The sequence below is a fragment of the Mizuhopecten yessoensis genome, unplaced genomic scaffold (genome assembly GCF_002113885.1).
Source record: "Mizuhopecten yessoensis strain PY_sf001 unplaced genomic scaffold, ASM211388v2 scaffold3135, whole genome shotgun sequence".
NCBI lineage: Eukaryota > Metazoa > Mollusca > Bivalvia > Pectinida > Pectinidae > Mizuhopecten > Mizuhopecten yessoensis.
Window position 1 is genome coordinate 412,821 of NW_018404893.1, and position 19,911 is coordinate 432,731.

At 34.3% G+C, this 19,911-nt stretch overlaps 1 protein-coding gene across 5 annotated transcripts in view; it reads left to right on the top strand.

Annotated features, from left to right (window-relative positions):
- LOC110447045 (NXPE family member 4-like) overlaps positions 1-19,911 on the top strand; it is a 44,607-nt gene that overhangs the window by 10,696 nt on the left and 14,000 nt on the right. Inside the window, exon 1 of one of the 5 annotated variants that reach the window (XM_021492458.1) lies at positions 9,422-9,582. The exons of 1 other annotated variant lie outside the window; for it this stretch is intronic. The gene's annotated coding sequence lies outside the window, so the exon portion shown is untranslated. 3 more of the 5 variants (XM_021492456.1, XM_021492457.1, XM_021492460.1) reach the window with 3 other exon arrangements.

The window sequence follows — 19,911 nt, forward strand, 5'->3', positions numbered from 1 at the left end:
TTGAAAATGACGTGCAACAGATTAACAAATGACAGTGATTCTCACCAATAAGAACTATTTCTGACCCTTTTACTTTTTGGCCAACAAAAACCAATGGTCATTTGAATAATAAAACCCAGCAACTTCACAGACATTTCTCTAAGTTCCCAATGGCTCTTCGGAACACTAGAGTTTCGTTCGGAAAAGTTTATAACTCGGGATTATTCCAGCCATTTTAGTATATAGTAATGTGTGCTTCCTAATACCAATCTTTTAAAATATATGCGTTAATATAATAATTAATATTTAAATATATCAACTTAACGTATTGATAATATTTTATATTGGTGTTAATTACACTTGCGGTAGAAAAATACGAAACAGTTTGTGTGCAAAGCTAGTTTTTCACAGCTGCCGTTTGCCGGACTCATGGGTACACATGTAACAACATCCTCTTGCAACATTAACTTAAGCATCGATGAGTCTAAAATGGACTGACCGAATACACTTCTGATCAGTCTGAATGTTGCTACCCTGATATTGGGAATACAAGCGAGGCCGATATTCGTCTTACTAAAGTGAAGGTCGATATCCTGTCAAATAGATGGGAAAAGCTCACGAGTTAAAATTCCATACATGGTAAGATTTAGTTAGCATGTCGTTAATAAACATACGTTACGTTACAAGCGATTGCAATGAAATACATTTAAGGCAACAGAGACGGGTTGTTTTTTTCGGAATGGATGTAATTTTGTGTTATTTTTTTTCACCAATTGGAGGTAATCCGAATAACAATTGTAGATTGATTTGTTACTATCATTATTGTTATAGGTTTTAGGGCGGATATATGCGCGTATAGGATCCATCTGAGTTTTACATTCACTCCGTGTGCGAATGTAATATGAAAAAGGCAAAGCCTCAAAAGTTAGAAAAAAGCCACGAACCTTTTGCTCATCTGTGACATTATATAGGCCTATTGGTAATTTTGCATCATACATTCATTTATCCCTGTCATGAACTGATAAAGTATATTGTTAAGAGTAGTCGTAGGCCTATCTTCAGTAGGGCTACTGGATATATACATGTATATAGGAGCGTCCGTCATCTTATGTTCCGAGAAATGTTGATGATATCAGAAAGGTTCGGGGGACATAACAGCAACCAATCTGAATTAATTAATCATATTGGCTCAGACATTTTAAATATCTAGTTAATTTAGATTCATCAGGAAAGAGATATGACGCAACGGACATTTTCGGGGAATTCCGACAATCGACACATTAAAAAGGAGAGCTGTCTTTCGCATTTGAAATACATTTGAATTTTGTCGATGCTTTCTTATAATAAAGTGAACGAATCAACCAAAATATCAAGTATTTATATCAAAAGCCATCAGATGGCACTACAGAGCTTCGAAATCTATAAAAAGAAATCTGGGGGCATGCCCCGTACCCCCTTAAGAGATATTTCTCTGTTTCTTCTTATGTATGCAGATGATACTGTCCTTTTCACAGAATCTGCCTCCGGCTTGCAGAAAATATTAGACTCCTTAAAACAATTTAGCGACAAATGGCAATTGACAGTCAATACGGAGAAAACAAAAATTGTTGTATTTCGTAATAGCGGAAGATTACGAGCTGGCGATTTTTTTTACTTTAATGGCAAAGAAATAAAAATTGTTGATAGATTTAATTACTTTGGTGAACTGTTCAACTTTAATGATAGGTTTACAAAAACTCAAGTTACTATTGCTGAACAAGGTCGTAAGTGTTTGTATAATGCGTTAAAAATTTGTAACAATTTGTCTCTCAATGAAGAATCTAAACTTAATGTTTTTGATGTGTATGTTTCCTCCATTCTTTATTACGGTTGCGAAACATGGGGTTTTCATGTTGCGGACAAAGTAGAAAATGTGCATGTTGATTTTTTAAGAAAAAAAATGAATGGAAAAATGCCTTTGCATATCAACAGGAAATGTCGAATAATCAAATATTGGTTGAAACTAATTAAATGCGACAATTGTGATCTTCTGGTTTTGGTAATGTCTGGTTAACTCATTGTGTTGATAATATAAGGGTATTTTTACATTGATTCAAGCAGCGCTTGACAGATGTTTTTATTCAAACAAGGAATGAATTTGTTGAAAGATCATCCAAATTTTATTTGTATAAATTCCTGATCGATAGCTTTACGTTACAATTTTATCAAACAAAGTCTATTCCAGATGCGTATCGTAAACTTATTTCGAAATTACGAATTTCATCGCATCAGTTATATGTAGAAGAAGGTCGGTATCGTAATATTCCGAGGGCGAATAGGTTATGTCGTTATTGTAACCAAAACCAGGTAGAGGACGAGTTCCATTTTGTTCTGATTTGTCCATTTCATATTGATATTCGTAAAAAGTTCATTAAAAAGTATTACTGGAGCCATCCATCTTCATATAAACTTGTCCAGCTGCTATCTGTACGTAACAGAAAAGAGCTGTGTAATCTAGGAACGTATCTGCAATCAAGTTGGTTAGAACGATCTAGATTCCAACCTTAGATTATTGTGTTTTCTCTCACTCTGATTGATAACACATGAGTACTTGTTTATCTCCAGGTTTACACATATTGTTTTGTCCATCCCCTGACTACACCACTGTATACAAATTGTATACCTGTTGGTTTTTTTTTTTTGTAATAAATATATTCTTTATTGAGTCCCGGTTGATATTATGCTAAGAAAATGTTGTCACCTTATCTGTTTTCCCCGATAGTCACGGTACACTAAGGTAAGGTAGGTATACAAGAGTTGTCCATCTTCCGATAATCTTGTACTTAATATTAATTTGAAGCATTATACTCTCCATTTATAGGTGCGATGTACAAGATTATGCTTCATTCATGATGTTATAATGATTTGGTATTTCATATCACTGATGTATCAATTATACGTTGCTGTATATGCTTATGAGCCGTAAGGTTTCAAGTTGAATAAACAAAGAATAATTGACCAATCCCCCCCCCCCCCCCCCCAAAAAAAAGGTGTGGAATAGTTGACACTTATTAATATAATACACCTAAGGCCAGCATCAGTTAAAAGATGTTACAGTTAAAGATGGTTGAATTTTAACATTTTAGTGCTTTCATTTTGTGAGAAAGTTATATCAATACAGGAACATTAGCAAATTAAAAACATACATGCAAATAAGCATTAAATGATAGAAGCGCATGTTCATCATCCATGCTTGAATTTATAGTTTTTACACCACAATTTCATAATGATAGCACTTGAGATGACCATATCCTGCCCACTGACAGATTGCCCATGTATTTCCGAGGATTGTGTGCTCGCATGGTAGACGAGCAGGAAGTTAAGAAGTGTATTAATTTACTAGAAAACAAACTAGGAAAATCTTCTTGAGAAAATTAAAATATATAAATATCAAAAAAAAAATCATAATAACATATAGATGATTCATGTCCATGGGGAGAAGACATGCTGGCCATGTTCCTATGGTTGGACCAATCCTGATGTGTACAGAGTAATGTTAAGACGTATAGACAATAAAATATGTCAACTACTAACCTAGTCCTCAGCCATTTTACACGTACAATTCTATTAGACCTTCTTTTTAATTAAGAACATGCTTAAACTACTAATCGATTTAGAAATAAAATCAAGGTATAATGTTTACGGCACCATATCTCGATTAATATATATAATTTATAAAAATAGTCACACTGTCACTTGAGTAAGATGTATACATAAGACACACATGAGATCGAGTCAATATGCAAAATATGAATTAAACTACACCAAACATCTATGTGATATACAATGTTACATCCGGTACGTGTAGGTATGTGATGTTACAATTTTACGCTACATTTCACTCGGAGCGTTATTTAGATGTTCGTACCAGTTTGAGCCATGTCCGTAATCTAGGTATCGGTTTCTAGATATAATTCCCTCATATATGTACATCCTTCTTGAGCTATATCAGGTGTACATATCTCCGTTCTGAATCCTGAATAAATAAAGATATAAATTCAACCAGTATCATATGATGTGATGCGTGTGAGTTGTAACTAACCAGAGGTGTCAGATCCAGGGACCCCTCTTACTCCCTTGCGGGACTTCGCCACTAGAACCCCAACACACACACACATGCACACTCACACATGCACACTCACACATACACACACACACACACACACACACACACACACACACACACACACACACACACACACACACACACACACACACACACACACACACACACACACACACACACACACACACACACACACACACACACACACACACACACACACACACACACACACACACACACACACACACACACACACACACACACACACACACACACACACACACACACACNTTGAACCATGCGGTGGACACTTATGTATTTCAGTTCAGAGAATTGAGTCTTTATAAAAAAAAACCCTCATTTTTAGAACCCTGTCATCCGAATTTAAACTGTTACTTGTCCTGAACAGCTTTATGAATTTTAACTAAATTTTGGCCCGGGGCATCCTTGGGTAAAAGGAACTCAATGTTGTATAAACGGAGGGTGTGGTCCCTCTGAGTGCGGCGGGGTAGGGCCCATTAGGGGAATTTAAGGTAAATCTTTAAAATTCTTCTTCTATACCATTGGAGATATTTAAACCACATTCGGCTTGGAGTATCCTTTGGCAAAGATGAGTCACTTTTGTATAAATGGATCCTTTATTTATAATCCATGTATCTGCATGATAAAGGCCCGCTGGGCCTCTTGTTTATATTGTTAAGTTGATAATTAAGTTGTGTATTGGTACAAGTATTTTTTACAGAAAATGTGCTGATTAAAATGTACATTTATAAAGGTTATATCATAAAATGATAGACATCTAAACACTGCTTGGGAATCGTTATAATGATCATAATGTGCCATAAAACCTTAAAACACGATGGAAGATTATAAGCATGTAAATCCTCAGTGGTCAAAACTGCATTGTGGAAGCAAATGATTTTTAACTGTGTTGACGATACAGTTTTTAGCTCACTTACCTTTAGCTCACTTGCACGAAGGGCAAGTGAGCTTATGTCATGGTGCGGCGTGCGGCGTCCGTCTGTCAGTCGTCGTCCGTCAACTTTTTCTTTAAACAACTTCTTCTGAAGAACGAACAGGCATAGAGCCATGATATTTAACTGAAAACTTTGTTGGTAGGAGCCCGAAAAGGTTTAAGAACGAAAATGACCTTGACCTACTTTCAAGGTTACAGGGGTCAAATGTGTCAAACACTTCAAACGACTTCTTCTGGAGAACTGGAGGGTATAGAATCTTTAAATTTTGCTGGTGGCTTCCTAGGATAGAGCCCAACAAAGTTTAAGAATGAAAACGACCTTGACCTACTTTTAAGGTCACAGGGGTAAAATGTGTCAAACACTTCAAACGACTTCTTCTGAAGAACTAAAAGGTATAGAACTTTCATATTTGGCTGTTGGGTTCCTGAGATAGAGCCGCCCGACAAAGTTTGAGAATGAAAATGACCTTGACCTACTTTTAAGGTCACAGGTGTCAAATATGTCAAAAACATCAAACGACTTCTTCTAAATAATCGAAAGGCATAAAGTTATAATATTTGGATGGTGGCTTCCTGGGATAGAGCTCAGCAAAGTTTGCAAATGAAAATGACCTCAACCTATTTTATAGGTCACAGAGGTCAACAACATTTCAAAAGATTTGTTCTGGTAGCTTCTTGGAATAGAGCTAACAAGGTTTAAGAAAGAAAATGAAATTGACCTGGTTGCAAGGTCACAAGAAAAAATATGTCAAACAAGTTCTGAAAAAGCACCAAAAACGTAGAATCTTATAATAATATTTGGCTGGTAGTTTCAACAGATGGAGCCGACAAAGTTTGCGAAGGAAATATTTGTAGCGCAGTATATGTTAAATGATAATATTTTGCTATGACTGCTTAAATATTCAGAGGAGCGATTCAGGCCCTCTGTGCATCTTGTTAGCTCACCTGGTCCGAAGGGCCGATGTGAGCTTATGCCGTACTATGACGTCCGTCGTCCTTAGTCCGTAGTCCGTCGTCCGTCCGTCAACTTTTTCTTTTGAATGACTTCCTTTGAACCTAGGGTCAAGCTAGATATCAGGGATAGAGTGCTATAAAGTTTACCTATTAAAATGACCTTGACTAATTTCAAGGTCACAGGGGTCAAATTTATATGTTAAAAACTTCAAACAACAATATACTAAGAACTATTTGAAATAGAGACATGATTCTTGAGTATGTTATTTAGACAAGCAGTATGAATCATTTTCTCAATAACAGTAATGAGGTCAAAGGTCAACTTTAAGTGCTAGTCAGGGGTCAAAGGTCAACATGGGTTGAAAGCTTTAGAATTAAAAAAAAAAAAAATTAAACAGCAATATCTTAAGAACTGTTTAATAGATGTCTTGTGTTCTAAATTTGTTACCAAATTTGGTCTGAAGTCACCTATTTGTCAGTTTCATGAAACAAAAGAAACAGAATTTCGGACTCCTGTGGTGCAATTCAGGACATTGCACTTGCCAAATACATTTCAAATTTTGCATGTGGTCAGGTCATAATGTGTTTTAAACAGAGGAAATATTTTGGGCAAAAGTTTATTGAATTGCCGGGCGCTTGAAATTCCTGAGCACTCATGCCTTCGATTGCCGATTGGCACTCATATTACGGTACTATGCTGACTGCATCATCGATTATCTTGTTTTGTGAACTGAACGCGTTTGTAAAGATTGCGTGGTAAGGTACGTACTCTGAATCAGTGAATAACATGTTAATTTGTTCCAATATAAACAGTGTGCAATATAAATGAAACTCCATAATGATAATATAAATCACCCTCAAGCTCATATGAAGTCAACATATAGTTTACGTCTCTGACGCACTGTCACCTTGATGTTGAAATCAATATATCATGTTTTGGGTTCATTCCGAGCCTAGCAAGCTTATCTGATTTTCTTCCGTAATTATTATGTACCTGTTTGTGTATGGCACTGCCCGCGCAATATCTGTCCCCTCCTCTCTTACATGATTATAAACTATGTGTGGAACTGTTGACACTTCTCCAGCATCAATTAAATTGGTCAGCGAACCATGATAGGGACGTTTGTGCCGTTAAGGTCATTGGTCCGTAGTAGTAACAGGGCACAATAAATATCACATTTTAATGCCTTTTCATGATAGCACACAATACACAGAAAAATATGAACTCAAGGTAACTTTCACAAGCCTACCCTGTTTTTTGCATAAAAACTGATAACTGAACTTTGATGTGATTCATGTATTACAATATTTATTTTCAGTGAGATTGTTGTTTTATGTACCACAATGTTAATTAGTCCCCCATCGGTCCCTGGAGGGTGGTATAGGAATTGATTTAAGTTTCATGCTATTGCCAATTACGTAATCATACAAAGAAGTGAATACTGACATATGACCCATGTCAAAATCCTATTTGTGACATTTGTGACGCACGTGCACTGCTGCTGGTCTGTAGGAAATATATCTTCCACTCTCTACCAATAGGCACTCAGGAGGTATTGCAACAGTCATATAATTATGCATTCCGAAGTCCACTCTTTACTTATGGCAGAAGTAGAGCCAAAAGCTTCTTAAAGCAGTACTTGTGGTTGTTCCTCGGAGGGAAAATATATTTCAGACTATTGCAAACACAGACATTAGATAAGAGTAAATATCCGTTCACATCAGTTTCAGCAAATTTAAATGGTGTTTATTCTGCATCTCAACTGACTGTATTGCGTTCGTTTTTCCTAAAATGTTATATGTATAACTTTAAAAATATTGCAACATCAAGAAAGCATGTGTCTGGATGCTTTTCAGTACTTTGATTTCGTCTTTTTGAGCAACACAACGAAAATACATCTCGTCTTAAAGACGAAACAACGAAATGGTACAAGTCAACCAGCGTAGTTGCATGAATAGCTATCATAACATGTTTTTCTTTCTCTGTCATTGCAATGTTGACCATCACCACTTACCGCTGTTAAGGACATACGTCCGAGTACAGCACTGGGTTCCGGGAACAAGTTATATCCGAAGTCGCTTCCTGCAACCTTTGCTGTCATAAAACAAAGAAAGTTGAATAAACATGAAAAATATATATGCATCTTTAAGTACCATTTATAATACAAATGTATACAGAAGGGGGTTTACGTAACAGCAGAGGTGGGGTACAAATACAGGTACCGATGATTCACATAAGCTATAGTTTACATCAATGTACAAGCGATTGTAAAATTGTATTCAAAATATTTATGAGAAATTTAATCTTCAGTTGTTGCCATTCGTAAACACAACTATTCTACATGATAAACTACTGTGTATTCCTTTTTATCACATACCTGTTGAATCTTGATATAGTAATACAAGCAATGTTCAGCGAGCTGTTGTCCTATTTGGTTTATTCAACCTGGATATATATTTGAGAAGGATTTTTTCATTTTCAGTCGCCATTTGGTCGCTTGACGATAAACAATTAACACTGACGTCACGCTTTATACGAGATGTCTATTTCAATCAATCATATTACCAATCTATCAACATCGCACGTCAACAAATGAAAATATTTGACATTACAAGCTTGGGGAAACATTCTGACAGGGAGCATGACATGTTTTTAGTAGACTAGAGGTAAAGTAGAATATGTTTTTGTTTGTCTGCTTATAAATCTTTGAATACATACACAATCTAATACGGGTACCGGAAACCAGTTCCACAGCTCGCTTGTTTACATTTGCGACACATTATTTTAGAAGAGCGTTTGGTTGTTAGAAAATATTATGGGCATGGGCTATTGTCCAAAAATACATAACGTAATTCCAAGTTTAAATGTTGATATCGTTGGATGGTCGATGTAATTATAGTGATATTTGATCAGTATTGACCTTGGTTGCCACGTCGTTTATAAATGACATTAACAACACAACAAAGTCTCCATTATTATTAAGTATTCTACACATATTCTGATAGTATACTAGCTGTATTTTCTTTGCTTTGTTTAGAGTTGACGTAACTAGTGTCATGTAGAGGGTGTGTGGGACACGCCAGTCAATGGTGAGGTTAACTTATCAAGCCAAGGCGTACATCGTGTCACAGGAAAAGAAACTGATATTTGCTCTTTTACAATATTTGTTATGTTTTACATTTTAAAAGAAGAGATGACCAAACATCGTGAAATGGGGAGAATCGGTACCTTTAATCAATTAACATGTTGCCGTGTCTCTCCATTTGATATCTCCATCCTATTTACAAAAAAAAGCCCCACATACAACTCGTCAAACTACAGGCTTACATAACTGATCTATATAAACTATAACTTTGACAGCACATAACAGCAAGCAACATCACCCATCCACATCTTTCCTAGCAACGCTGGTTGGCATACAATTTCCACCAATCAGAACGCGAGTTTGATTGTCAGCTATTACCTTCGACTGTACTAAATACATGAATAAATTATAAGCCAACACAACTTGGACGGAAGTGAAGCAGACGAAAAACTTCATCAAACCAGGTTTTTGGAAAATTCAAGGTGATGTGAAGGCGTTTCATTTAACAAGGCCCCGTATGTTGTCAATGAATAGGCCCGCTACATATATTATTGTCGCTAGGTAACAGAGCATATTTTGCGTAGTATGAAAAAACATGTATAAGGGTTTCACCAAGGACCCCAACCAAAGTTTCATGAATAAGTTTTCATCGTTTAAGCTTGTACATGTACAGTTTGCTTATTTGTATGAGTAATACCAGTACTTGGATGTAATGAAGTTGTGTCTATCGTCGTGGAAGTAAATGAGGAATGGGAAACATCGACGAATAAATTCGTTTACTCAATCAGGTAAGCTATTCTACACAATTTTTCACTACATATCTACGATTTCATACAACAAATCCTTATCAGATGTTGTTGATATTAGTTTACAATATTTGAATATTTTGTTTGTGTTGCATGGAGAAAATTAATTACATGAAAGCTGTCGATTTAAAACTAATTCGAAAATAGCAGAAAACTGAATAAATTTTTTACTTTTCTTCTGTTGTTATTTTACAAGAACAAGAACATATGTCAATACAGAAAACCACTCCTTTTACGCCATCATGCTACTGTTGCGAAGAAACATTCATAAACGTTGCTTTGTCACGAAGGGGTACTAATAAACGTCTTTTTGTCCAACTACCTCTATACAAAAACGCAAAGGAATGAAGTGACGAAAATGTGTGGAACAAGTACATTCAGCTTAGCGCTATTATAAAAAGACACCGTGTAAGCGTTAACAAATTCCTTCGTAATTTGGAAATATCGTATCCTAAGAAGTTTGTGGATGGTACATTTAATCTGCAAATGTGATCCCTGTCACTCTGGTAAAAAAAAATATATTCTTCCAACTGATTATTTTGGCACGGGGATTTCTTTTAACTCAATCGGCGTCAGAAAATACAACAGTATATATTGTATACAAGACATGCAAGACATACAAGACATACAAGACCTCGAATGCAGCAATCATAAGATCTCGTTTACCTCACAATATTTATTTTTTGTTTTTATGATGACGACGATGATTGCGATGGGGTGGCAGAGCAAAATAATCGATTTAAAATAAACTACATCCTAATTACTAACTTTTTATAGCTAATAGAAATTTGGAAAAAAAAAATGAAAATGTTGATGGGTTTCAAGTTATATCAGGAAAAGTATAAAAAAAAAGTCACCATCGGGAGAATATTATTCCAGCCAGAAATTGAAAATTGTAATTCAGAATCAACTACGCATTACTGTAAACCTACACCAGCCAGAATAATGACGGTTTCATGTATTTATAGATGTTAACTGTTATCTTAGAAAAACATTAATGACATCTAAAGAACATTTTGAAATAAAAATTAAACCAGTTTATAAACTTCCATACTTGTAATAAAATAATGTGATAAAAAGGGCAGTATTCCTTCTTTCATCATGTGTTTTATTCTTACATAAAGAGGCATTATTTTTTGTCTGAATTTCATGTGATTTGATAAAAACATGACTTTCATAATCTACCACATATCTCTAGTTAGTCCCCCCCAATCAAGTATATTTTTGAATCCTTAGGGAAAAACATTTTTGGCGACACAAGCACATAAAATCTACCCGACTTTAAAACACTTATCAAATATTTAACACGTTATCCTATAGTGATCGTGCGTTCATTGTATAGGCCGGTCGAGAGACACACTCTATTGATACGGTTCACCAAATATTCTGTTAATGACATCTCATGAGTATCGTGTTAATGGTTAATAATGTAAATAAATGTTAATATTGGTCGCTCCCCTTCAAATACGTATCCGTATCCGTATACTTATGCGTATACGTTTACCTCTTATTGTTAGTATCCCTTATTGTTATTGTAAGTACCTCTAATGGGATGTAATGAAGTTGTGTCTGTTGTCACTGAAGTAAATAACGAACGGGTATCATTTACTCTGTCAGGTAAGTAATTCTACATAATTTTTGATTTGTATCCAAATATATATATGATTTATAACGCATTTCTTTTAACTTAGTCACCCATTATAATTTTATGTAAATGAACACACACAAGACCTTGATTGCAGGAAACATAACATCTAGTTAACCTCACAAAAATATTTTTTGTGTCGATGATGACGGCGATGTTTGTGATGGAGTGGCAGATAAAATAATTGGTAAATATGGGTAATTGAAACAAACAAAAAATTATCTTTATAACCTAGTTCTTATAAATTGTGAACTTAAAAATGAAAATTTAAAAAAAAATTAAAAAAAAAGTAAATCTAAGCACAAATAGGTTTCCGTTCCGTGTTATTGTCCTATAACACAGAACAGGATTGCAGACAAATAATCGTAACGCGCTAACGTGCGTATGTTCATTTTGTCTGCGATCCTGTTTTGTGTTAAAGGACCAAAACACGGAACATAATGTTGTTTAATGCTTGAAAAAACTCAAACAAAACGTGCTTTATTTTCATGTTTTAAAACGATGTGATTTTTTATCACATTATCCTGTATTTATTTGTAGTTATAGAATGATAAGTTAATGTAAGATGCATTTGGAATAACGGCAAATTATATTAATGTCATTTAAAAGTTTTGAAAATGAAATATAAATCGATTGGCTGTTCTATAACCCTTCCCTGTCGATAAGTTATAACATGAATGCATAAATTCCTGAATATTAAAATAAACAACATGGCTACTGACACGCGTGTAAGATAAGCATGAAACGATATGCCGGGTGGCGGATTTCAGAAAGTTTTCATTACATCGACGTCTACATTTATGAGTGCATGGATCATTATCAGTAAACGTTAAATGGTAGTGATGCACATGTCAGCAACAGGCAATTAAATATTGTGAAATATATGAATGGAAAACTGTATTCCTCATCAATCAATACTTTTTACGTGTGCACACTCAAATCTTATGTACGGTAGGTGGTTATGTAAATATAATCAAATTTCTCCTCAACAGTTATCTTCGTCATTTTCCATGATTTAGTACATACACCTCTTAAGAACGGTACAATATTACAAATCTGCAGTTTTGTCTGAAAGTTAAATGGTAAACAACGGATGTTGAGGAAAACTCCAGCCAAACCAAACCAAACAGAAAAGGTAGCAAAGACGCACAAAGAGAAATATAAAGGTATTACTGTAGTATCCAGGTTTTGTTATATGTTGTATAAGGAATGGAGGAGCTTTGGTCAGCTGAATACTCTTCAGTACCATTGTCATATAAACTAAGGAGCGGTAATAAAAACATGAAATCGAAGCTATACAATCAAACGATTCCATTGTAGTCCATATTAAATCAATTATCCCGTGTACTAAGGCGAATTGCCAGACGATGTGAAACGGTTTTGTAATGACAACAGAACATGAGATAGCGAAGTCAATGATGCGCGTGTACGTGGCAAGTACGTGGCAAAGCTTATAAGCAAGAGCAGCAGCTGAAATCCCAAACAACAAATTATCAATTCTGAACTTTATATTATATATTTATGGAATGTTAGTGCCTTGCACAATGTGTTTCAATTATAATTTAACTTAACTATAAAATATTCTGACGACCTGACTGAATGGGACATTTGTATGATAAATAACGTGCAACGTGAAAATATAGGGACACTTTTATATCATTTTGCTTTGAACGTCAACGAAACTGCAAGCTATGGCATTTTAAATTGAATAAGGCAACTTGTTAAGATACGTAAAAACGCATTATTAAAGATACACAAATAACAAGTGCATGTAATAAGCTTGATTGGATTTATTGGTCACAACTTTTAAACGGCCGTCGACCCAATAAGCCAATATGGGTGTAATTTGACAGACCACAATCAACGAACAAACAATTCTATAATCACTAATCAGCGGTTTCTTGGTATCGGCTCCCCGCTGGTTATTGTGCGAATCAATAGATTAACGGTTTGAGAGTAACCAACTCCCCGTTAATCAATAATTAACAGTTTCTGGGTATCAGCTCCCTGCTAATTATCAAGCAAATTCAAAATCAGCTATCAAATATCAAGCTGCACATGTATTCAAAATAACACAGATCAAGGTTCATATATAAATCACAATAAATGAAATGTCCATTATACTGCCCAATAGACACCTAGCACTAAATTATAACCTACAGGATTCTAGAAAACAGCTCTCCCGTAAATTATGATGGAAGTTCAATAATTGAAGTATAAAATAATACTTGCCAGCTACATCAAATAGCTTGAAACCTACGTAAAATAACTTATCTGCGAAATATGCAGCACGAATACACATTCTTCGTACGGAAACAGTTCATTTCCTAGTTCCATTCTTTGGCGTAACACACAAGTCACAACAGCCGTTGTCTAGATCCCCCTAGATCCCCTGTCCACTCTTATATGACAAGTTTGTTGACGCAGAAACTGAAATTCAGAATAAAAAGCACACCAGCAGTATACCACAATAAAGGGTTGGAAATGGGTAGGTTTATGAATATTTTACTTCAAAAGCATTTTCAAATACTTAATGTGCTGAGACAATCATTCACAGTGAAAGCTACCAATCAGACTCACTCTGTATCTCTCTTTACCAGAGAAACACGACAGGTAATAAACAAGCTGCTACGAGGCGGAACACGTCTGGCATGTTTCGCTCAATTAAACCAGTTACCACGATCACCATCTGCCAAATATATTCACCAATCGTTTCTGCAATTTATTTTCATTTCAACAGATTTTATTGACATGGTGTTATGGTCAAATGGATCGAATAACAGGCAAGCCTATATAAATTCTTTCCATAGGTGGCTAGAGTATTACAATACTATTATAGAACTATAGCTAAATACATTTTATAGATATTTTGAAATGAAAATACATAAATGTAAACGATAAAGTAATTAAAGGGGGATAACTCACTTTTGATTATTTACAATACAACATAGGACATACACACGCCGTCACAAACACACACACACAAACAAAACATAAATATGGTTATTAATTATCATGATTACACGTGTACACATGAGTTACTATTTAACATTCGATACAGTTAGGTAGATAGACCAAAAGTCCATTCGCAAGTACTGCACAGGTCATCACCACCTTAAGTGTGTATTAATTTATTTATATGTAACTATTTAATCTACAGATTTAATCCGATATGTACATTTATCAAAAGTTTAAGTAAAACATTGTGTAGAGGAGCACAAAATAATTAAATGAAAATATTTTTTATTACATAATCAAATAAATTCACAACCACGTTCAACTGTTTTCATAGAAAATTACAGTTTTTGTCAAAATAATGGCTTTCTAGATCTTGTACAAGTTAAAACGTTTGGATTTCCCCATAAAGTAATGTATATCACGAAGCATTAGTCTGTTTGTATTACCTTCACAATTAGGACAGCCATGTAAAATAATTTCAATATCGATATGGTTATGGTCAAGGGCATAATTACTGAGTGAGTTGAATAAATTAATCCTCAAATCATAGTAAATAGGACATTCTAAAAAAAATGAGAGACTGTTTCCAATTCATCTGAACAAGTACATACTGGACTATCAGTTAGGTGGTCATGATGCAAATCAAACTTTAAATCACTACAATAATTTCTAAGTTGGGAAAGAATAATGTTTGTTCTTCTATCACCTTCAGTTTTGAAAATTTTAACAGATTCACTATCAGTTATAGTATTTTTATCTAACAGCCATTTAAAACTTGCAAGTGTAGGAGAGTCAAAAAGATTAGTATCAGTGTTGTTAGCTGTGCGGCACATGAAAGGAAAGAAGCTGTCAAAGTAGTTATTAGTTCTGTATATTGGTGGGATAAAAGGTCTAGTTTGTCGGAGAGAATAATGATTTTCATTAGGATTGTTTGTAAAGGGGATCAACACATCTTGTAAATATTGCGGTGAGAGTCCATGCATTAATTTATACATCATGATATATATGTGTTTCTCTCTTCTGGCAGTCAGAGTTTCCAGACCAAGTTCGGTATAAAGTTTATTATGAGATGTTCCTGAACGAAGGCCTGTAATAATTCTTGCTGCTTCTAATTGTATAGATTCTAGAAGATCTGTTCATTGTAGTGTGCAGTTATCCCAAACTATGTCAGCATATTCCAAAATTGGCCTAATAAATGCAGTATAAATTATAAATAATGTTTTTCGATTTACTCTAGTTTTTATGTAACGAAGATGTATATGCAATGAAGATTTCAACTAGTTAATGATCAGGAAACTTTTCATTTCACAAAGCCCTGATTTGTATTGTAAAGTAGGATCGCTACTCCGGCCGCCAGGTGTTGCAGTAATGCTGCTTAATAGGATACAGTTTACCTGTATAAGACCCCAACCCCAACCACAGTTTCTTGTATGAGTAATCATCGTTTAACTTGTATATGTACGGCTGGTTTATATGTATGAGTATTGCTAGTGATGGGATGTATGATGTTGTGTCTATTACCACTGAGGTAAATGACAAACAGGTAATACATGTATCAGACAAAAACAATACACATTCGCTAACTCTGTCAGGCAAGCTTTACTACATAAACTTTTCATTTCATTTAATGTTTTCGTACAACAAATCCATATCTTTACCATATGTGGTTGGTATAAGTATACAAAAACAATAAGTACATTATGAGTTTAAGCATAAATTATTGATGAACTGATTAAGCAATGCAAAAGCTCTTTCACGGTGGATGCCAACATAACTCTTCATCATTATCAACAGAAGCGCGTTGGGTGATAAAAAAGCCGCAAAAAAAAAAGCCGCAAAAAAAAAAAAAAAAAAACATGTCTGCCATTTTTCGTAACCTCCTGTAAAATATGTTCAGCAAATGTTTCCACTTCAAAAAAGGACGTTTTACATTTGATATTTTGATATATTGACATGAGATATAACATGAAATGAGTGTTCTTTATGCACCTTACAATTGCAATATATACATATTTAGTACAATAATGTTATATTTTTTAGTATTTATTTGGAATCAAACATTTCCATACCCAGTTTATAATTACCATTTTTATGTACGAAAATAAATGAATATTTTGAAGGAGCATTCAAACATGTATGAGTGGATATATTTGGAAACTTTCTCACCAAGTGTATCGTGTGTAGTATGTATGACCCAGCTATCCTAAGTCAAAGTGATTATCTTCTGCAAAAAATGCTCAGAATGCATTTCAAAACAATTTTATTTATTTAATTATATATTTATTTTATTTTGACATAATGGTGCGGGAGTGTTTTCAGAACTTTGTTTAAATCATGCCCGAACTTTACATTATCATTACATTATCATGACGTTTCAATGTGTTTACATTAATTATATGGCTGCCGTGTTTTCATATATTGCATTAGGTATACATTCTAAAAATATCTTTAGATGTTAAAAGAATTATGAAAACGTAAAACCAAAATGATTGAATAATACCCTTTTCAGTGTAATAATTATCACATGTTTTTCAATACCTATTCTTATATTGGAGATATAAGCATATGTAAGATAAGCAGATATAAGATGTTACAAAGCTAACTTCTAATTATTCTTAAAGACTGCTCAACTAAACAAAACTTAAACTGTCATTTAAAACACGATAACAAGTAAACATTATAAAAAATAAAAGCTAACCTCAATACTGTTTTCTTCACTTTTTTTATGATTTACCACATTTTTTATATAGGTATATTTGCATTTTTTTAGAGAGGAAATAAAAAGGTCGATAAGAATAGTAGGAAACGTAAACTTACCATTTTTTGTAATATACGATTAAATCAAACATTTTTAAATTAGCTGATATTTTGATAAAATTCAATCTTTCTCAAAAATCGAGCATTTATATCAATTTCAAAAAAACACCGAAAAGAATGATTGTTCCCTTCAATGATGGATGAGTCACTTGAAATGTATGGTCGGATAAGTTATGTAGAATTGTCATGCCAATCGACACAAAATACCTTACACAGCCAGACACTAAGTAAACATGTTAGGGAATCACGATATGCTACGCATTAAAAACAAAAATCAGTAAAACAAGATAATATGAATAATACATTTTATGCAAGGTTACTTTTCAAATTTTGTTTATTTTCTTTACTGATCAGCAATATTTCAGTTTTTACTCGGTCAAAATTTAAGAGCCATTTCCTAATCCAATTACAATTTTGTTTAAATCACTATTCATCAGGTTGGCACTGAGTGTAAGTATATCATCAACATCATAGAAAGAGGTACATGTATCATCCCCAAACAACTTAATGCATTTATGTTATTAACTATATCATTTATGAACACTAAAAATAGTTGAGGACCTTTCAATGGAATATTGTATGCCATAGACTTATAACCCCACAATAAAAATCTATTAATAATTACAACTACTTGCGTGTCATCCACAAGACCGTTTTGAAAACCATTTTAATTATTTAAAATTTATCTCAAAACTATACAATTTTGCGAAAAGATCATGATGCCAAATTCGGTTCGAAAGCTCTGCTGATGACGCCAACAAAATATTATTTCTTCATCTATATGTTTTACGCCGCTTATTCAAATTGATATGGTAATTAGCGGATTGATAGAAGAGTCGCTAGGTCTAAATGCTTCAATTCGCTACGTACATATAGGAGGGAAGTGCTTTTACAAAGTGATCTGAAACGTTTGCTGTAAACGAAAGGTAAGTTTGAAAGAGAAACTGTAAAATAGTTACGGCTTCATCAAGGAATTATGGGGTAATTAAGAACGGAACAATTGTTTTCGAACAGTCAATAATGCGAATAATATCAATGATTTCCTCCGATGAGATTATCGTATTGTTTATTACATTAAAATCGTGGACATTTGAAAGAAGAGATAACTCGGTTCAAAGTCCAACAACGTTTACCTTGTGTTTGTTTGGTTTTATAGGTTTTAATATCCTATTAACAGCTAAGGACATTTAAGGACGTGATTCCATATTTTGTAATGTATGCGTGCATGTGTGTACATTTTGTATGTACATCTGTATGCTGGAGGCAGGGAATGTTTACATTATACTTGTCATTTTACTTAGTTAAACTTGCATTAAATCAAAATCCTGGACGTTATGCAGGGAATAACAACTACCATATTAAAAGACTTAACTATGCACTGCCTACCCCACTTCGGCGAACGCTCAACATTAAGATCAAAAGTGAGTTATTGCCAAACAGGTCACATGGAAACAAAAATATTGTTAGAATGTAGAGAGAAATTCTATAGATGTTGCAAAGGGCGAAGCAGATCAGTTTTTATTTTTTATATCCCCTTAGCAGAAAACACAGAAGAAAATTCGTTGTTCTACAGGGGGCCCACGTTTGCTGCCTTTGACCAATTATTTGCTTATTCTTTCCCCAAACCTACAGGGGAGGGCAAGTATTCATTGACAGTTTGTTTACCTTGTTTGCCACCAGTGTAATACAAATTGTATTTAGATAGTTGCACGATCGGGATTTTAAAACACAAAAATATCCTAAGAGATAAATGTAACATTTTGTAAACGAAATATTTCCAGACAAATTCCGGAACTCTAGAATGACACTTGCATGAATATCTAATGATAGATGAAACCAGTGTTTCTAAGATTAATTAAAGTAAACAAAATATCAACACACAAAGATCAAACGCGCTAAGGAATAACACATCTATTCATAGCGACGCTCTGTGTTCGTGAGTCAGGTAGGTGTGTTACGAATGGACGCGCACATATACATGTAGCAATTACATTCCAGAGGTACATGAGCTCTTGTATCCGTATTAACCACATATATCTACGGATTCTGTCAGTGTTGTCCAGTTGTGCATATATGCCCAGTTGTGCATGACGTCACACACTAGCTGCCTATATTGGCACCTGGATTTCACCCGTCTACAATTACCAATTCATATGCTTTACATAAATTCAAAAACAAATCCCGCTGTATGCTTGATTACCTCCAACTGGTCTTTCGCTAACGTATCAGGTGTGTATTTAAATGAAGATATTATTCAATATACTAATACAGATGTAAAACAGAATCTAACACCGGTATATTCGGTTTCAGGCGAATTAAAATAAGTTTAAACTGATTTTTCTATGTGTCATGCTGACGGTGGTAGATGAGTTCTTTGCGCATGGTGAATTTAAACCTTAATTATTTTGTTTACAAAGTCACAAATGTGTGCCGTATAACGCAGTTGGGGCTTGGTTGCAAAAAGTCATAGACAGATACTTGCCTTTTCTTTTTGATTCATTATAATAATCAGAGATTGGATATTTTGTCAGTACTTTTAATTTCCTGCGACAGAGAGTTGTTTATGTTATAATTTGCAGTTTCTT